The 22,382-nt window shown below is 37.1% G+C and overlaps 1 protein-coding gene across 3 annotated transcripts in view; it reads right to left on the bottom strand.

Annotated features, from left to right (window-relative positions):
- NPAS3 (neuronal PAS domain protein 3) overlaps window positions 1-22,382 on the bottom strand; it is an 853,232-nt gene that overhangs the window by 712,575 nt on the left and 118,275 nt on the right. The gene's annotated exons all lie outside the window — the stretch shown is intronic.

Below are 22,382 nucleotides of genomic sequence, written 5' to 3'. Positions count from 1 at the left end.
AAAAAAAAAAAAAAAAAAAAGAAAGAAAGAAAAGAAAAAGTATAATTCAAGGATTCAAAGTAGTGAAACTTGAAAATATATGTATACATGAGGTATCTGTATGAGGGAGAGAGAGAGAAAAAAAGAGTTCTACACAGAGAAGGAAAGATGGTAATAAAATGAAAGCATTTTCTGTATAAATTGCAATTTCTCCCTTCAGTGAAGAATGGTACTGAAAATAACCCTACAATGGGCACAGAAGAAAGCAATCTGAAGCATTTCTGAGTATGATGTGTCTGAACATGCATGCACAATTACTAGCACAGGGAAACTGGGGTTTGAGACGCAGGGAAAGCAGCTATTACCAGTAAAACAGCAGTTATGCATTTACTTTGGGGAATGTAATTCCAGATACCTAATATAATTCACTGGAAATATTAAAGTGATTCTCAATTATTTTCTGATATTAAATCTATTTAACTCTGTAAAATAAATTCTTATTCTAAAATAATTTCATTTTCTAAAACTTTACTGGTTTAAGCAACATAAGAAATGTGGCACTGCACATCTGTTGTCAACAAGAAACTCTCTACCCCTACTTCTATGTGAATTCTTCCAGAAAGGAAGCAATATTGAAAATAGTTTGCTCTCCAAGAATTTCTTCTACCCAATCTTACTTAATATTACATAAATTGTGTCACTCAAGGTTTGTTTCATTCAAAGAGAAAAATGCTCTAATTAAAAATCTAACTCTTCAATCTTTTTCTTAACCTATACCTGACTTTCTACCGTTTTTGGAAATCTGTGATTCGCATGCATTTGTTGTTGTTTTTTATTTTTATTTTTTTGTAAGACACTAATGTACACATTACCAAACAATTTTAATTGATTGATTGCTCTAACCATTACATAGATTGTGATGTAGGCATCTCTCCAGGGGAGGAATCTTCTCAATATTTTGGAAGCCAATTCAAATGCATTCTCCAAACTCAGAAGAGAATTGGCACTTCTTCCATTTTATTTCTAAGCCCAGAATCAATCCAGAAATACTTGCATATTATGAAGGAAAAGGTGTTCAATTAACTCCATCCTTGGGACTGTGAAACAAATGCCCATCTAATATATCCCTGATTGTCCACTGTTCCATCAGGCAAGTAACAGAACTATATGTATTTTCTTTTTTTTTTTTTTAATTAATTATTTTTTTTGGAGACAGAGTCTCACTCTGTTGCCCAGGCTAAAGTGCAGTGGTACGATCTCAGCTCACTGCAGCCCCCCATTTCTGGGTTCAGGCGATTCTCCTGCCTTAGCCTCCCAAGGAACTGGGACTACAGGCAAGCACCACCATGCCCGACTAATTTTTTGTATTTTTAGTAGAAATAGGGTTTCACCATGTTGCCCAGGATGCTCTCGAACTCCTGAGCTCAGGCAATCAGCCTCCCAAAGTGCTAGAATTACAGGCGTGAGCCACTACACCCAGCCATATATGTATTTTTCAATGAGGATTCTGGCAGTGAAAATGTAAAAAAACTGTTTCACATAAACTGAAGCCAAAAAGGGCAAAAAAAAAAAAAAAAACCTTACTTCAATGTTTTGAGCAAAGCAACATTGACTCACTTTAAAACACTATTTAAGGTACTAGAAACTGTAATTAAATCAAGTCTTGAAAGTGCTAGGCAGAAGAAAAGTGTTAATTAGTAAATTAGTAAAAATACCCTTTTTAGAGTGCAAATGCTTTCTTTTACACTTTCAAACATTTACAAAAAACAATTTTTTGATAAGGTGCAATTTGGAGTATTTATGGAAACTTGATTTTCTGCTTTGTTAAAAGAAATTCACAGAACCTTTCATCCAGTGAGCTCAGTGCAGTGCTCTATAAAATCCATTCCTCCTCCAAAGTAGAACAATATGAAATAGAATATAAGGCATTATAGAGAAAATGTAAACACAGGAAACAGGAAAGAACATTCCTGGAGAGAGCGAGCACTGGCAATACAGTCAGCTGACAGAAACTCATCACTTCCAAAAGGAACTCAAGGGTATCTACACAGCTCACGCCCACATCTCTACATCTATGCTCATTGTCCCCCTTTCCGCAAGGCCTGTTCTGACCAGACCATTTTGAATTGCAAACCTGACCCTCCCCGCAGGTCTTCCTAGCCCACTTTCTTGTTTATTGTTATCTCTGTAGTACTTACCACCTTTTTATGTATTCCATAATTGACCTATTTGCTTAGTGCCTGCTACCTCCACAGGATGGTAAACAACACAAAGGCGCATATCTTTGCCTGCTTTACCCACTGTTGTATCCCCATAGTGCCTAGAACGTTGCCTGGTACCTAATAGGTGCTCAATAAATATTTATACAAATGAATAGCATCAAGCCTCATGAAGTCCTGGATATTTTTCTACTTGTCCTTTGTAATGGATGTAGAAAATTTTTTGCAGAATAAAAATATCACACACCAAAAATAGTTCTTGTAAAGTTACAGACATTAAAAAGAAATAAATATTCTGTCATATATATTCAGCTGAAAATACTTTTTTGTAGTAACACATTGCTCTGGATTAATCAGATAAAGATGAAAGTCAAGAATTTTGCCAACAGTGTTTCTTGCTAACATTACTCAGTTATGCCTTTCAGCTCAATATACTGTATATGAAGGATATCTTGTTAAAACAACCGTTGGAGGCAAGTCATGTCATATCAGCTACATTCTGTACCCTATGGGAACTCAAATGGCCCAAAGTCTATGTTAATATAATCTTGCCGCTCCATTGAGCTAAGGCAAAAATCACAGTTTTTCAGTGACATGTAAGCTTTCATATAAGTACCACATTATCTGTATGTATTCCAGAAATGAAGGAAAGCTACTCTAAGGATTATGCTGAATCAATTTAGGAAGGTAAATATCATTAACAAATACCATAAAATAACCTAATAAATGATTCCACTCTCTATTTATCAACGAACAAGAAGTCTATATTCTTTTTATGTAATTGGTAACATGGTATCTATGGGAAAATAAAATACCCCAGCTCAAGGGCCCTAGGTGGCTTTTCAGCAAGAAGCTCTTTACTTCCCAACACAGAATTTCCCATTCAATATGCTAAGCAACGCCACAATCCTCCTGTCCTTTTTCTTGGGGTGTGAGGTCTTGCTTTTCCTTACCAACCTTTGTTTATTATAAATTTGTCTGATCATAAAAAATAAAGACCCTTGTTTTCAGGTTTTGTGAGAGGACTTAGGGAAAGGTCAAGATAGAAATAAAAGATAAGTTTTTTTTTCTTAACACTATTTCAAGCCTGGTGATAAATAATGATGGAAAATGCAAAAAATACATATTATTTACAAAAATTGTATTATGATTTCAGTGGGGAAAAATTTTAAAGGCCAATTCCAATTATTATAAAAACAGACACAAAGAATTGAGAATAATCTAAAAACTATTTAATTTTTTAATATAATCCAATCTCCGATTCTACTAATGAACAGAATATCAAACTAAATCTTAAAATGTTAGAACTTAAGCTATATATTCCTATAGACTCTGAAAATACGGTTTACTTAAGATTTACCAAATTCTAAAGTTATTTATGAAAATTCATTATATGACTGTCTCCCTAAACAAATATTTTAAAGAAGTTAAATTATGATTTTAAGTTCTCCCTCTTTTGCCAGCTCAATGGCCTAATACGAAGCATAAAGGAGGCAGTTTTCTAAACGTTTCTCTTGACTAATCGAGGCTGCTATAAAATGTGTCCCAGCAACTTGCAGATAACTGCCAGGTAGGCCAACATCACTGCCAATCTCAAGAGAATCAAGTACTAGTTATGCTTCGGTAATATCAGCTTTATGAGGTAAGAGAGAAAAGACAGCATGTGTAGGACATACCTTAGAAACAAACATCATGAAGGACTTTAATGGAACAAATAGATGTGAAATGAAAAATAAAATATAAATTGCCAAAAACCTGAAATTTTTTAAATGATGCAAGCTAAGATACTTAATACATTGCTAATAATAGAATGAGCTTCCATTTCAGGATGCTCATGCTCATATTTTAAAGTCACCTAGCATGATGAAAAACATAGAAGGACCCTAAGAATATCCTGTTATCTGAGATATTTTTCAGAAATCAAACATTATTTGTAACAATAAGTATAGTAAGTGTGAACCTCACTTGCAAAACCTTAAATTATTTAAGCCAGAATTCCTACAAAAACTGGGTTGGTGTGGAGCTTCTGGTGCTACAATATTCAAAGTATATTGTATGATTTAAAAGATAAAAATCTACTTCCTATACAGCGGAACACCTTTCAAGAAGAGCTTGTATACGGAAGCAGACAATAAAGTACAGTATTTCAGTTACAATTTCTAAGGAAATGATGACTAAAACATGATTTCCTTTTCTTCCTCTGTATCATCTAATAGACGTAGAAATCAGGTTAGTAAGAGTGTGAATCTTGTTAATTCCTATGAAGCACCTCTTCTCAATATGGTAGACATCAGAAAATGCATACCAATCACAGAAGTTCGTTCTGCTTTTAGCAAACACATTTACATAGCTATTCTCATGTAGGGATCTATCTTTAAGAAAGAATGTGTTGGCCGGGCACAGTGGCCCATGTCTGTAATCCTAGCACTTTGGAAGGCCAAGGCAGGCGGATCACCTGAGATCGGGAGTTCAACACCAGCCTGGCCAACATGGTGAAAACCCATCTCTACTAAAAATACAAAACTTAGCCGGGTGTGGTCACATGCACCTGTAGTCCTAGCTACCTGGGAGTCTGAGGCAGGAGAATGGCTTGAACCCGTGAGGCGGAAGTTGCAGTGAGATGATATCATGCCACTACACTGCAGCCTGGGCAACAGACTGAGACGCCATCTCAAAAAAAAAAAAAAAAAGAATGTGCTATTCCTGCACCATCACCCACAATAGGCATGTGTTATGTTTGGTTGGTACCTTAATACACAGGCAGCATTTACTAACAAAGTTGAAGGTTATCTATTTGATGATCACTAGTTTATACCTTTCCTATAACATTAACGTGTATTTGTTTCCTATATAGTAGGATATGAATTAAAGTTGGCCATTTCTTATAATAATCCATCTGCAGAAACATTTTTTTGTGGCCTATTCAAGCCCAACAATGTTCACTATCTCATGAGTTCTTCCAGGTGCTCTATCAATACATATAATTTTTAAAAGTATTTCCTGATTGAATCCTGTTGAAGAATGCAGGCAATCACATAAACCACAGCCAGCATACTGGGACTAGAATAGTGGTCCTCAAACTTTCCAGTCAGCAAATCACTTTCATGAGTCAGGAGATGACATGATGTGTCTACCCCACCCTGCGTTCATACAATAGCCCTTAAAAATAAATCCTGAAACCATCCATGCTTGTGCTGATAGAAAATTTGTATAGTCGCCTCACTTCATGATTATTACAACAGCCTGTAAGCTGGCTTCTCTGTCATCCACTCCATGCAACCACAGAGGTTTGAAAATCTCACACATTCCATTATTCTTTGGCCCAAATACTTCAGTATATTGAAACTAAATAAAATGTCAAAATCAAATTCCTTTCTTCTTCTTCAAGTCTCCGTGCGCCTAATCCCTTTCTAGTAAATCCGGAATAGAAATTCTTGTTTCCATCTTTGATTTGTCATGTACAGACATGTCTTGTTCATTACCTTGTTCATTCATGGGCCAGCTTTAACTTCCAACTTTCCAAGAGGAGATCCCCAGTTCCCCATAGCCACAGATGAGTTTGCCCTCTGGACTTGTACAGAACTGAGAGACTTAGGCGCTTCTTGAAGCACTTCACCTGTCCCATCTTGTATAAAAAGCACTTGTCACCCTCTATCTCCTTGCCCTGATTTAATTCACTCTCTACTATAGAGCTCTACCTTTTTAAGTCCACATGTATCTGCATGATGTCTGCTCCCCTCAACTGAATATAAACTCCATGCTATAGGAACTGGAACTTAGTAGGCATTCACTAAATATTTATTGAACCAATAAATTATATGTCTTATTGCCCCACTGGCCTGCAACTTCTTTGAGACTGAGGCTACCTACAGTTTCCTAAAAGGAGATGCTAAGTGTTTCCTTGATAAATGAGTGTTTGTTCCTGAACTAAACCAAGTAACTTTCCAAAATGATCACACCTTCCCTTAGTATGTTCCATTTCCCCCAAATAAAACATGACCAATTTGCCCAGTGATTAAAATGTAATATTAAAAGCCAGCAGTGGTATCACCATCATTTAAATAATGCTTGCCTAACTCATTCTATTTTCTGTTAGGGTACAAAGCTAACAAAGTAAAAAATCCTTTTTAAGTTGTGGCAATTATTAGGCAACTTTAAAAATTAATATATATGTGTAGTTTTCTTATAAATAAGATACCAAAATTATGGGTCAGAAGTCTACATGAAAGAACACTATGCACCAAGTTTCCTGTCCCAAAGAAAGAGAGACTAGATTTTGAATTCATTACCTGTAATTTCAAGGAAACTAAAGGCTTAAAAGTGCCATCTCTGCTAGACACCAGGCTATGGAAGCAGGTTGCCACACAGCCCTGCCAGTTCCACCCTGACCCACAGCATCCCTTGCTATTTCGCTTCTAAACAAAGATTTATGTCAAATTATGTTCCACTTTTGTGATGTGGCAAAATATCCATTCAGGGTTATGATGGGACCACCTAACACATGTTCACTTGGAATCTAATCCAAATTAGATCCTGGGTTCCCTAGGGAAAGAGGCAAGGACAGTAGCCCATGCTGTTCTTTAACTGGCATCAGCTTTCAGTGTATTTCTATTGTAAAGAAAAATTCACCTTGTTAAATTACATTTTTATGTTTAGGTTTTTCATGTTCATGTTTTTCATGTTCATATTATGGGTCGATCTAAATTTCAAAATATAATTCAGTGATTTCTAATACACTGTGATAATTCTAGAACAACTGAAGTTATTTTCTAAATGAAATTTTAAATCCTGTCCTTTTTCTGAGGCAGTGTGGTTGCCATAAATGTGTCTAGAATATTATTTTTGAAAGCAAGAATATTAATATTTGCCACTGTTATTTAAAAGCAAAGTTGAAATTTTTAAAAACACAGAATCTGGTTGGGTATGGTGGCTCAGGCCTGTAATCATAGCACTTTGGGAGGCCAAGGTGGGTGGATTGCCTGAGGTTGGAAGTTCGAGACCTGCATGGCTAAGGTAGTGAAACTCTGTCTCTACTAAAAATATAAAAATTAGCTGGGTGTGGAGCACACATCTGTAATCCAAGATACCTGGGAGGCTGAGTCAAGAGAATTGCGTGAACCTGAGAGGTGGAGGTTGCAGTGACCTGAGATCACGCCACTGCACTCCAGCCTGGGTGACAGAGCACGACTCTGTCTCAAAACAAACAAACCACAGAATCTCTTTTTTAGAAGTTTGATGGAAACATGTCATTTACAGCTCTAACTAGCATGACTACTTTGTATTTCTTCATTTGAATAATTTTCCAGAATAAAATTATTATGTTTTAATTTTGTGGCTGTTACCATTTTGACTAGGTTGTATAAATTTAACACTTAAGTGATACATAAAATTAAGACTCCATACAGTACACTGGGTATAGATTTTGTCAGTTTTGTGGTTCATATATGCTGAATAGTAAATGTTGCAATTACACAACAAAAGTGTCATAAAATGCTTACCTTTTACCTACTGTTATAGAATATGGGTAGGAAGGATGTAGGTTAGCTTTGTTTTAATGATCTTAATGATTAGTTGTTTTGATGATCTTAATTATCGAACATAATTATCTGAATATTATTTCTATAGCTTGGTGTGATTAAAAGTCTCAACTAGAAGATTTACTTACAATCTTTGGCTTATAAAAACCTTTTGGAATTGCCTATTGGACTACTGAATTAAGTTTCTCCTAGAAATGCATAAGCAGTCTAATCAAGTTTTAGCTGTGTCTTCTTATGACCATGTAAGTATTAATTTAGAAATATTTGAGAACAGAAAGCTGTTCTTTTCCATTCAACCTCACTTATGCCTTTTTACCAAGTTCCATGCATTTTTTTTTGATGGTTGCTCAAAAATATTAATAATGATAATAGTATTGTTCCTAATAATGATAAACCATTAACTTATCATGAGGTTCAGTGAATCACTTGACAAATCAAGTATGGACCAACCTTCTGGGTAAATGTATCATGGGGGTAAGTTGTGCCCACTAGGTAGTGTAGAACAAACCTAGGAAAACTGATAGAGGCTAAAATTACTTATTTTCAGTACAAACTAATAAGACCAAAAATTTACTCTCAACCTGCCACATATCTCTAAGATACTTATTGGAAAAAGGTTTCCGAATCTGGGTAAAAAGGTAAAAAGCAACCAGTGTTAAACACTTCAAGTATTAATTACAAAGATGCTTTAATATATTTATACCTATACATCACATAAAGTCCCTTGAGCATTATTTGTGCCTTACCATCTTAAATATTTTGCATTCATATTGTGCTAAACAGTCAGCATTTTGTTCACTGGATAGTTGTAGCTAGTCCAGCAGTACATGAATACAAGCCCATGCACAGAACAAAGAATGCAACCTTAGCTTTCAAACCAGCAACTTGATGCTCTGACCCCTACACTGTGTGCTATGATCATGAGTGATGGTGCTGTCTGACTGTACGTTACTTTCAAATAATGATCCACAAAGTTAATCAAAAGGGCTTCCCTGTTCAATATTTACCTGTTACTCATTGATAGCCACTGTCTGCACTGCCATCTAGGACGTATATGGGATCAGTAATACTGAGCTCAAACAGAATGAGTGCCTGACTGAAGTACCAGGCACAATGAAAGCAGAATTAAGCTGTTCTTCAAACTACCTCTGACACTAAAGATGTCCGCATGAGTTCCACAGTAGCAATGCACTGCTCTTTCCTGGATTGGAGGCCACATACTTGCTGATAATAAAAAGGATGAAAAAAACAACAACTACATGAAAGAAAAAAAAGAAGGGAGATATTAGGTAGCAAAATATAAACATGGAGGAGAAAAATAGTAATTTCCTGTATTTGGTCAAAGAAATAATATTCCCTCCTTGATGTGATCTCCTTGCTTTTATGTACTAGGAGTCATATCTATCCTGAAAATTATTTTTCTCATTTTAATACACATGCAACATTTTAAGCTAAAAAATAATAAGAAAACATTGATCTTTTTATGTGTTAGCGATTTAAATGCTGTTTGCCAGTCTGTCAATCAAAATGTGCCCAGAAGGGTTACTGACCAGTTTCCATGTCCACCTTCAAAAAGATGCAGGTAATCGGACTAATCTTAATGCAACTCTCTCTGTCGTTTTTTTTAACTGTCAGCTAGAGAGCAGGGCTTACTATGAGACCTTATTGTTCACATTTATTAACCAGGCATCTTGACAGTTTTTGAACATGGGTGGTTATGAAAGGGGGAAGTCACCTCAAATGTTAAATCCTCTCTTAACTAATGTTTCCAGAGCACTAACTTTTTTCAGTTAGTATTTGAGTGTGCAACAGGCATATTTCTAAGAAGTTTACAAGTATTAGTTCATTTAATACCTATGGAAAATCCTATGAGATACTATCATCATTTCTCAAATGAGGAACGTGGGAAACAGGGAGCTTAAGTAACTGTTGAAGATCACCCAGCAAATAAGTAGTAGAACTAGGGTTTGAATACATCGGTCTCCATCATAGCCTGCACACTAATCCACTACACTGACATTCTCCAATTGCATTCCGCACTGCTCAGATGCAAGGCAATCATTGGCTTTTAACAAGTACCATTTTAAAAGTTTGTGGATTAATAAATATCTCTAAGGAAATTGCAATGTTATCGAGAAGATGTTATCCATACATACACGCAATCTCTTACCATTTAACTTGTATAAGTTTTTGTCACGCTTCATCTCTAAGATTACAAGTTCCTGAAAGGTATTTTTTGCATACATGTGAGTGTCACCACATGCAATACAGAGTCAATGATACATTAGTATTTAATCTTGGATTCAGTATTGACTTCACTCTCTCTCTTCTTTATCCACTTCATCTTGGTACAGATCACACCTTGACTATGCTGATGGCCTCTGAGCTAAGTGCCCTGCTTCCACCCCCATCCCCCTGAAGCATATTCTCAGCCAGTAACTATACTGATACTACAATCAGTTAGGTCTCATTTCTCCTCAATTCAAAATCCTCCGAAGACTCCATTTCGAGTGGAGTGAAAGCCCAAGTCCTTTCCTGGTCTGCCAGCATCCCGTGTGCTGTTACTCCCTGACCTGTCTCCCGCAGTAACTAGACTGATACTAAAATCAGCTAGGTCTCATTTCTTCTCAATTCAAAATTCTCCCAAGACTCAGTTTTAGGTGGAATGAAAGCCCAAAAACTTCCCTGGCCTGCCAGCATCCCGTGTGCTGTTACTCCCTGACCTATCTCCTGCTACTGTCCTCCTTGCTCATTCAACCTCTACCACACTGGCTTCCCTGGTGTGCTTTGAACACATTAGGAACTCTTCAGCACCTTTGTAGTGGTTGTTCATTCTACCTGGAATATTTTCCCCTATCTGAATGCCTAGCCCCCTCAATTCCTTACAGTCATTGCTCAAATGTCATCTTTCTTTTAATGGGCGTGATCTGTTATAAACACAATGAGTCAGTTCTATTCCAGCACTCCTAAATCCTTCTTAACCTTTTGTATTTTTGTTCCACGGCACTGACCACCATGCAACAGACTATATGATTTCCTTCATTTTTAACACTTGCTGTTTACCGTGTGTTTCTAATGCCATCCAACTTTGATAATCATCCAATTTTGAGAACAAAGATTATGGCCTTTGTCCACTGATACATCCCAATTAATAGTTTCTGGTAATAGAAGATACTCAATTAATGTGTTAAGAGAAGAGAGAAACCTCTGTGGATAAAAACAAGGTTAGAAAGGCTTTACAAAGCAGCAAGCCAAGGCAGAGACTTAGTGCATGTGTTGTGCCTAACAAGAATGAATGGACATGTTTCATGAACAGAGCTTGTGCTGAGAAATATCTGGGACTATGGGGAGACTGAAAGGCAGAATGGAGCTACTCTGGTAGGTTTTAAACACTAAGCTAAGATTACAGACAGCATGAAGTGAGATGGAATAGTCAATGATTTGAGCAGGAAAATATGCAGAAATAGTATTTCAATCTGGTAACTATTTATGAAGCAGCCCAGAAAGGAAAATCTTTGCATTCCCTAGCATGGTGCTTTGCATAGAGCAGGACTCCAGTATTTATCTGAATCAAACTGAGTAAGATAGGAGATAAGAACACTAGTTAGGAGACTGCAACCATCTAGACATGAAATAATAGCTTAAATTAACGAGATGTGAAAAGAAGTGACATTTTAAAAGAAAATATGCTACAAAAAGAATACTTGAGACAAGAGAAAGGCAGAATAGAAGATAATTTCAAGGATGAGACTGAATTACTATACAAATGAAGATAAAACAAAAGAAGCGCAAGGTAGGAGATCTTTCTGGGGAAGATGCCAAGTTCTATTTTGGAGGAATGGTGGCACTGTCCTGGAGAAGGCCCTAAACTGGGAGATGAGAGGGGTCTTAATCTGTGGGCCCGCCATGTTACACCTGAATATGGCTGTGTGAAACACTTCAAATCACTTAACCTCTGTGATACAGGGGCTTGTTTTTGTTTTTCTCCATATAAAACAGAAACAAAACACAGCTCACTAGGTTGCTCTGAGGATTAATTAGGAATGCTCATGGAAGTGCTTAGAAGCTTGTTGGTCATTACATGTGGAGATTGTTGTGTGGTGAAACTTGTACAAAGGTCAAGTAGTTTGAAAATAGAAAACCAGAGTTTGGAAAGACACAGGGTTTAAGATTAAAAGTTGAGATTCATCCATTCCTATGTGTTAACTACAGTGTAAGGACATATGAAATCCCCAAGGGGGAGACCTAATTGCCCCATGCTGGAGCAAAGTACACAGCTTTACACTCAAAGGACACTGGTTGTATGTTCTTTAAATGACTAATGTTCAAATATGGCAAACATCAATTTTCTATGGGCATGCCTTCAAATTCCTTAGGGTCTTTTTATTTTGCAGAAATAGACTTCAATAGACCATCCTCAAATAAAGGATGGATGTCATCCAGCTGAAAAGAGATGAACTGCTGGGCCACACAGACCAGAGAGGGTCTCCAAGAGGCAGTTCCAGATTGCACCTCATTAGCTGTGTGAACTGGGCAATGTGCCTGACTTCTCCGAGCTTCCACTGTCTTGACTGCAAACTCAGAATAATATTATCTACTTCAAATATGGTTGCTTGGGTCAATTGCAATAATGCCTGAAGACCACAAACACCCCGTATTTGGAGCATAGTTCTTTCCTTTTCTCCTGAAGACCACAAACACCCCATATTTGGAGCATAGTTCTTTCCTTTTCTCCTGAAGACCACAAACACCCCATATTTGGAGCAAAGTTCTTTCCTTTTCTCCTGATTTCAGCATTATCAATTACTGCAGCCTATGCAGTCTATGCATTACAGCATATAGAAAACCAGCCAGCACAGAAGTAGAAATGGGGACCTGAAAGGCAACTTCATTCACTGTCAAGAGTTAATGCTTCTGTTGTCCCAAAAGGATCAACTTAGCCTAACAATGAAAGGCCTTGGCATCAATGAATGTTTCCTGTTGACGGCAGAATAAATGCGGCTATAGTCATTCTCCTGTCTTTACTTCAGAGTCTTGCATTCTCAGGACACTCTGTACCACAGAAAACATTTATGTCCTGCAAATTTCTCCTGAACAGACCCAATAAAGGTGTCTGTGATACAAGTGAACCAAACTTGCCACCAGACTCTTGTAAAAATATACTCTACTTAAAATCTGCTGGCCCATAATTTTATTTTTCTAGTCTTCTCTTCACAGAGGCATTTCCCAAGTTCCATGATAAATTAAAAAATAAAAACCACAACATCCTTTATTCCTACCAGCATCATATAAATTGTTACTACCTCTGGGCAAGCAGCATTCAGAAAAGAGGGCAAACAATCTTGCTATCAGATGAATGCACCGATCATGAATTTTACAAGTGCTCAGGAATACCCTCGACCTTCCATCCTCATCCCTGCTGGATGTTTCTCCAAAACTCTCCTTTTAGAACGGTGGTACCATGAATACCATTGCTTTCATTGATAGTGATTCAAGACTTAGGACACGGGATGAATTTCTCTAGGGGATGAGAAGTGAAGCTGCTGCTTCTCATTTTCCTCTTGCAAGCCATCAGGCAGTTAGGGAGTCCCTGGAAAAGCATGCTGCTTTCCCTGGAAGTGAGCAAAGATTCCCCCTGCAATTACTGGAAAATGCATTATTTACCAATACATCCAGATGGTGCCTAAAGCACACAAGACAGGATGCTTTGTGCCCGACCAAGTCATGCTCATTCAATTTTACTCCTAAAACAGTTTTTCAAGTGGAGTTGAAGAGAGGAAGCAAAGAGAAGAATCATCAAAAAGGCTGTATACCTTCCAGTGTCAAGGCCAAGGCATGCAGTTGGCTATGATTCACTGTAAGCACCCCTGACAGGCAATAGTCAGGAAAATGATGCTGTTATGAAAGCTTATGATGGTTGAAATGCAAGTAATGAGAATTGCTAGTAAGAGAAATAAGGCCTCTTCTCATTGGTAACATATGAGAACAAGCAAAGAACAAGGCCCAAAGATCCTTTATAACTGGGCTGAGGGAGGGGAAGGTAAATTAGGATTTAAATAAGATGTGGTGACAGTCTATTTAATCACATAAATCCCAAGCACCCAATTCCAAATAATTCTCAAACTGATATATGAATCACAAGGTCTCAAATTTGCCAATGAAAAAATTACTCAGCAATGCTTTCGTTACATGCTGGTCAGTGAACCAAAATCCTCGAAGGACCCAGCCCTCTCTCTGCTTTAAGAACTAGATCTAGACATCTCAATGCTAAAAACAGTCAATAAAATTATTTTTAAGCAACCTAGAGGATGATGCAGAAGACATGGCAAGTGTCAGGATGTTGGAAAGCAACCAGAAAACTCCATCTAATAGCTTAACTTTTCATACATGGATGTATCTGACCTAAGAAAGCCATATGTTTCTTTCACCCACCAGACCTTTCTCACCACTAGCTTCATTCTATAACTGCAAAACTATTTCCACATTTAAATGTGTACTATGTCTTAATAAATATTAAGGTGGTAAGGAAAGGTTTTTCTGCTGAAAATCCTATCACTAATATCATTAGTTCTCGCTTGAATTTAAATTCAAACAAATTCTTTTGAAAACAAAAACAAGTGTTAAAAATCCTGAATTTCAATACAAACCACAACAGGAAAAAAAAAATGTCACATCAGAAATGAAATCTCTGTGGAACAGTTTATCTATGGAAACTGACCATATAGCTTCCAGCTTCCCCCAAATTAAGTTGCTCATATACAAATTAGAACACTTGGTCCCAGACATTTCCCAGCCGAGTCAGGTGTGGATGGAGTCACAAGAAAATACGTATATACATGGATATACAGCTATATAAAATGTTATTCATAGACACACACACCATTTTATAGAAGACTGCAAGCATAGCCACCAAACTGTTAGCAGTGGTGATCTACGGGTGGGATAATTACAAAGACATTGATGTTCTCTCTTTATGCTTACCTGCGTTTGCTAAATGTTCCAGAATGAAAATGTATTGCATCTCTATTCAAAAAGAGTTTTTGCAAGGGAAGAGGATAAACGTTATGATGTAACTAATCTAGGATTACCCTTCTTCCCCCACCTGCCATTCACCAGTCCAGAGCCATGACATTGGGTCTGGTGAAAGAAATTCCAGGAATATTCCATCAACACAAGTTGAAGGCCCAGCAAAGCCTCCTCTGTGAGTTCAAAGCTAACACAAATCCAAAGCCATTTACAGAGCAGAGGACAGGGAACCCCTAAATTGGCAGAAAAACACATGGAAATAAAAGTTATGAGTAGGGTCAAGTGGAAACCATAATCTCATTCCATTGTTGCTGGTAGGACAATTAAGAGAGGCATATTAATTGTTTTTCTTCTCATTAAAATAAATGTCTTGTTGCATATTTTTTCTTACTATAAAGATACTGCTTACATACTTATAAAATAATACAGATCATAATACTATATATAAATGGTTTTTTGATAATATGTATTTTTCATAAGGAAAATTATATTGTCTTAAATTTCATAAAATTATAAAATGTTCTTATGTATTAAATTAATTTCTTTTAACAGATATCCTGATAGTCACTAAAATTCACAATGATTTCCTTGAATGGAACACTGTACTTTGATGTGAAAATGGAACTTCTTATTTATATTGCATAAATCATAGTAATAAACAACAAGTATAACACACAATTCAGAGTGTGTTCCCTTCGGAACGTGAAGTTCTTCATCATCTCCGTAGTGACAATGACTTTTCTTGCTGGTGGTTGAATGCTTATTATTTCCATTTTGCAGATAATAGTTCCATGAGGTTAAGAGTTCTGCAGTAAGTTAGATGAGCAACAAGGTAGTACTCATTTAATAAATGTTTATGCCAAGCACCATGATTAGTGTTTTTGTGGTTTAGACCTTAGGTTCTGAAGTCAGATAGCCTGAGGTCTAAAGAAGAGGTCAGCAAACTTCTTCTATAAATGGCCGGACTGTAAATATGTGCAGCTTTGTGGGCCATACGGTCTATGTCACTACTGCTCAACTATGCACTTGTAGCAGGAATGGAGTCACAGACAATACCTAAATGAATGGGTATGGATATTTTCCAATAAAATTTTATTTACAAAAATGGGGGGGGGTAGATTTGACTAATAGGCCCTAATTCAGTGCTACTAAGCCTAATTCCACCACAAATGAATGGGTATGGCCATGTTCCAACAAAACTATACAGAAACTAGGAGCTTGGGGTTAGATTTGGCTAGTGGGTCACAATTGGGTGATGCTAAACCTAATTCCACCAGATCCTACCTTCTTAACCTTGAGTGAGTTCCGGCAGCTCTGTAAGTTTCTGTCACCTTATCTGTAAAATGTGGCCATAATCATACCTAAGGCATAAGTTTATTGTAAGGATTTTTTTAATGTGTGTTATGCCATTAGCCCAGTGCCTGACATTGGCATCTGGTAACAGATCAGTAATGTTAATTATTATCACCAGCCTAATCATTACATTCATCCTCAAAACAACCTCTGAGGTATTGTTTTCCCCTACTTTTAGAAATAAGCAAACAGAAGCTTAAAGTTAAGCAACTTAATCACTGTCCCACATATAATAGATAATTGTGGGGCTAGGATCAAAGCCAGATCCATTTCCATGAGATTTAACCACCGCTAGCAGTGACTAAACACTGCTGCATGGACTTAATGGTTTAAAATGGCTTGCTCACAGTCAAAGAACAAAGCATAATTATTCCACTCTAATGCATAAACTAAATCCAAAGATTCACTAAAGACACATTTCTAAACTCAATACACAGAAGAAGCTGTTCCTAAGGTGAGGAGAATTTACTAAAACCACAGTTTATGTATAAGTTTGCTGTAGTATTTTTAAAGTCTGGGCACAAGCACATTAGTATCACTGACTCTCTGAAACCACCTGTTAGCAATTTTTGAACGCTGCTGTTCAACAGAATGCCTACAAAAGGTTCATTGTGGTGCTACACCTCTCACCTTGACCTTTACCTTCTGTTCTCAAGTTTCTAGAGGTCACATACATACCGCAGGTGTGTCACCAATAAATTATTTTTAAAAATCTAGGTAGTCACTTCTCTCATAATGAAAATATACACTCCGGTGAAGGCAATTAATATTCTTTCATTCTAAATCATGCTGCCTGTGACTATCCATTTTTACTCTCTGGCATTCATTTATCTTGAATTACAAGTGCTCTGTGAGGAGAAAGGCAGACGTGGGCACCTCAAGCCAGGAAAAGCAATGAGTTTGTAGACAGATCCTGAACCCGATTTCACACTGGGAGAGTCCTTCAAGATATTTATCAATAAAAAACAACTTTAAATGAATAAACAGCACAATTTTACATTCTTTCTTACAAAGCAAGTTAAAAGTGCTATGAAACAAAGAGGAGGAGAGGAAGCGGTAGGACACTCCCACAGCAGCCTAGGACCTAATCCACCTCCAGGTTGATGCTTCTCTAAGACACAGCCTTTGTCACACTCCTGAACACTCCTGCGAGGGCTCTCCCAGGACAGGAGTCCTCCTGGATCTCAGGCCTCTGCTCTCCCTGTCCAGTCTCACCTCCTGTCACCATTCCCCAGCCCTCCACTGCTGCCTGTGCCCTTTGCAACTTGTCACACCAGAAAGGCCTTTTAGCCCAAACCACTGCCTCAGGTTCCCTCCCAAGCTCAGATAGCTCCTCCTCCACCATGAAGACCTTGGGCTCCCTGCACTATTAAAAATGTCCCCTTCGTGGTGCTGCTTGCATAGTTGGCACTTATTTCTCTTGAGGCACTTCTCAGGCAGAATGCCAATTACTTATTGATATCTCAGTCTTCTAGGCTTCTAGAGAGCAGAGGTTTTCTTAGTTACTTCTGAATAAGTCAGTTAGTGTAGAACAGTTCATGTAGAAAAGCACCTGACCTGTGGGTGATGATTAAAATATATTTGTTGAATGAATGAATAAATTCGCTCACTTCTAAGCTAGTTTAGAATAAGCCCTAAATAATACACTTTCATTCCATCCACATTACCAAGATATGCTACTTCAAGTTATTTACAGGCAAAAGCATCGGTGTGATGCTAAAATTAACTGGAAGAAACCACCAGAAACCATGCTGAGGTCTGAATGGCATGATGTGGAAATTAAAATTCATTTGGATATCGAAAGGCTTGAAGCAGTTCTCGCTACAAAGTTCAATGTCTGTTTAACATGTTTAACATTAGAGCTCTTTATGAAGTTCATGTTATATTTCTAACTCTTTTCTTGATTCTTTGTTATTCACTGATCCTAACACAACTGGCATAAGTTGTTCTATTGTGGGGGTGAGGGGAAGATGACTGTATAATAGCAATCAGTCAATCAGGTTAAACAACCAGCAAAAGAATTCATTCCTGCTGCTGGAGCCTCCCTGACCTTTCCCTTTCCTTCAGCATAGGTGACCATCTTCCCCCTAGCAGAATCCCTGACAAGGCGCCTGTCTTGTTCGCTTTAATTGGGATAACACGTGAAAGTGGTTAGCACTCTGTCTGCTACAAGAGAGCTGATACAGACTAGCACATTCCCCTCTTCTTCACTCATTCTCCTCTTCACTTCCCTGTATCTTGTTAATTCCACTCTTTTGGGTGTGAATTCAAATCCATGCTTCTTGGCCAAGGCCAGCCTTAACGCTATACTGAGTAGAATACACACATTCCGGATTTGTATTTTCAGGGAAGAAAGAAACTTTCCTCTAGCCCCAAATGAATTTCTGCAAGACCTGTCAAGGTATCTGAAATTATTCTATTGAAGAAAACTACCAATTCTCTCGAATTTGCTCACCTGGAGTTGCTTATGTAAAGGCAAATCATCCTGAGAACAGTGACATTGTCAGTTAAACAACACTTGATCTGCAGTGAGGGACAGAGACAATCACAACTCCATGCCAACGAGGCACAGGTTTCAAACACTAACCGGGTATCCAGGTGAAATGATTTTCACAAAGGTGAAAAGGGGGCTTGGAAAAGGGTGGGGTTCCAAGGGATGGAAAAGACAGTAAAAGACAAACTTTACAATTTTGCCAATGCCTCTTCTGCTTTCAATGACAACTATCTAAACCCACTACAAACACCTTCTCAAACAGGGCTTCTCAATCTTGGTTACACTTGGAGTCTAAGAATCCTGGATTAAACCCCTCTGTTTAAAATAGGTACTGCCACGCCTATTACAATTGCATAGCACGTGCTCAATAAACATTAGTAATTGAAGCTGCAGTCTCAGACTGACTCCATCTTTTCTAAATACTGGTGAATGGATTGTTCTTGAACAAAGCTTTAAATCCCTCTATGGCAGTGTCCAACTATATGGCTGAACTGCAACTTAAGTTTTGAGGTTACAAACACCTAGCTCAGCTGACTCTTTCCTATTTATCTTTCCTCACTGTCTCATAACCTTCTTAACTTAGGTGACTTCCTCTGAACTTATTACTACTATTCCATCTCATACCCATGAATATTTTCTTTCAAGTTCAATCCAGGAATTCAGTACTTTTAGAGACTGAGGCGGGAGGATGGCTTGAGCTCAGGAGTTCGAGACCCACCTGGGTAACATAGTAAGACCTTGTCTTCTACTTTAAAAAAAAAAAAAAAAAGGCAGACAGGGTGGCATGCACCTATAGTCTTAGCTACTCAGGACTAGGAGTTCGAGGTTGCAGTGAGCATGATTGCACCACCGCCTAGGCAAGAGACCAAGACCCTGTCTCTAAATAAACAATAAAAATAAAATTCAAAGTTATAGTTGTTACGGAGAGGGTGTCTTTTCTCCCTCTCCCTTTTAGATTACCTATGCTACTTTTACTTTTATACTTGAAAATATTTTTATAAGGTTGACTACTGTTTTAATTTGAAAATAACTTTTGCATCTTCCAGTCAAATCCACTATTTTACAAATGTGTTTGCTAAAACAGAGACATTACTGTAAATTATAAAAGACAGCTGAAAAGGAGAGGAGGGGTCTGAGACCCCAAATTTTTAATACTTAACAAGATAACTGCCTAACTTAAAAAGATACAATTTGAAAAATATTTACCATATGACATATATGTTTTAAAAACACTATATACCTATCCTTTACCAAAAACCTGATATCACCAATGAACCTTGAAATTTTAAATTGAAAGTATCATAAGCATTTAACATAAGACGTTAGACTGTAACTATTACTATTATTTTAACTATATTATTTTAACCTTTAAAACTATTAATCACAGGTTTTATATTCCTGCTTGCTTTAAACTTTCATTATTGAAACAACTGTCTAATCACTTAAATAATTACCAAGAAAATCTAAGTGCAACATAGAAAATAATGTTTTTAAATATATAATTCACAGAAATTATAAAACCATAGTTGGAACAAATATGAGCAACAATATGCTGGTAAATGTTTAACAATCACTCGGGGCTTAGAAAGCACCAGAATTGCAATATTTTCCAATTTCCATGGTGCAAATACTTTCTCCAACTTCAAGTTACTAACGTGAGGCCAGAAATAACAAAGTGAGAAAGAGGTGCATATAATTGCCTCTCACAAACCCATCCAAGTTGGCTCCAGCACATTCCTGAATATGAGAGACCAAACAGTGTAGCCTCCTCATTCCTGAATGCTTTTCATAAGGCTGACCATTTCTTTCTTTATAATCCAGTGTTCCCTAAACACAAAGTGACAACATCTATACATTATTCTGTTTATACATTTACCTACTCAACTCTATTATGGTGGCTTCCATTCTTTTTCGATATGAAACATAGTAGAAACACATATTACCTCATGATCTACCCAGTATACACATATGTGTAGTTATACATACACATACACAAATAGGAAACTAAAACAGGATCCTCACAAAATAAGAAACATTCTTACTAAAATGCAATGCAATAAATTTTTTCATTCTCTTCTATTTCATTTCTAAAATTAGGATCTTGATCCACTGAATTATATTCATATCCAACTATTTGAATAGTAACCCAGAGATAGAAAAACGTGGCTGTAATAGACTATAAGCTCATTGAAGATAGGATGATATGTCATTGTCTGTATCTACTCCTAAATCTAGTAGTAATTATTGAGGCCCAAGGACGTTTAGTAACTTGCCCAAAGATGCATCTGCTTTCAGGGATAACAATCCCTCCAGGCAAGTGATAATTCACACCACAGAATCAGAAAATTTATGGCTTGACAGGAAAAGCTAGAGGATCTTCCAAAACAGCTACCCCTTTACCAGAAATTGATGTAGAAGTGTTTGTAAAATTGTACTGACTCCATCACTGATGAAAGTGTAGCCCTTTCCTCACTGTGGCCATGTGACCCTGACTATTTGCCTACATCTCCCTGCTCTTGATAATATTCACCTCAAGAGTGTGGAAAAACTACTCATGCTTTTTGCAATAAATTTAAATCTTCTAGGGAAAATAGCTATACAAATGCTCATGAATAATAAGTATATTATATAGAATAAACATACTCTGTATATACTATACATTAACACTAGCTTTCTAATAACCAGAAGCCAAAAACGTAGTTAGAGAAAATAGGAAAATAAAATTGGAATCCACAGCCTTTTCTCTTCAGTGTGCTTGTGTACCACATGCTTTTTTATAGGTGCTATTAAATGTACACTATAGTTTCAAGACAATTCAGATAAGCATCTTCACTAAAATACACAACACCATTAATCATCTCAGTGACAGTGCTCCAATTTAACATCTTGGGGATTTCCTCCCCTTCTTCATCATTTATTTGCCAATATTTCCTTGTTATGAATATCCCCCTAGTGACTTTCCCTGGCAGTCACAGCTGTGCTGCCTACTGTGTCTACCTTGACTACAAATAACACCAATTCTTTAAAAAGCAAGACTTTGAGATGATTCCTACAGCAGAAGGAAAACCTTACTATGCGCTAAATTCCTGGTGGCCTCATTTGGGCTCCTAATTGACAAATCTCAGTCTCTAAGCCAATAGTAATTTCAGACACACGAAACTGGCTTAATTATAAATAAACAACAGTTGATTATTGATCTGCACTTATTTGAATGGTCAGTAATCAAATGCTGCTTTTATATGGTCCTTAAAGGACCCCGTTCCTATACAACAAAAGGATTCTTCAAAGTATACATGAATCACAACAAAGCCATAAAATCACTAATAAATTACAAAAACCTGGCCACCGAGAGCCACAATAAATGACTCACAGATAAATACTTTTTAAAAATGATCATCAGTAACAATTTTGCATTATGATTACACCAGTTCTGATATCTAGATAGTGAGATATCAAGAAATAAAGCCAGAGATAACTACATGTATATAGATAAGGTACAGTGATATAGTCACCTAAACCATGTGAGGCAGGGAACAGTCCCAGTTTCATCCCGTATCCGTTTTGTGTCTATTTCAGAGAGCAGCCTTCACAGCCACCAGAATTTCTGATCTTTTTAAAAATGGAAACCATGAAAGGAAGTGCTCTACAACCAGTTGGAGGAGTACATGAAAGTAGGACTCACCAGCTTGCATTCAGAGAGGATTTTTAAGGAAAAAAGTGGTACTTTTATTCAATAGTGACACTACTACAAAAGAAGTTCAGAGTATGAAGACA

This window comes from Cebus imitator, unplaced genomic scaffold (assembly GCF_001604975.1).
Source record: "Cebus imitator isolate Cc_AM_T3 unplaced genomic scaffold, Cebus_imitator-1.0 Scaffold44, whole genome shotgun sequence".
In the NCBI taxonomy this organism is placed as follows: domain Eukaryota; kingdom Metazoa; phylum Chordata; class Mammalia; order Primates; family Cebidae; genus Cebus; species Cebus imitator.
Note: the sequence above shows the minus strand (reverse complement) of the source record. Positions and strands in the feature narration are given on the sequence as shown.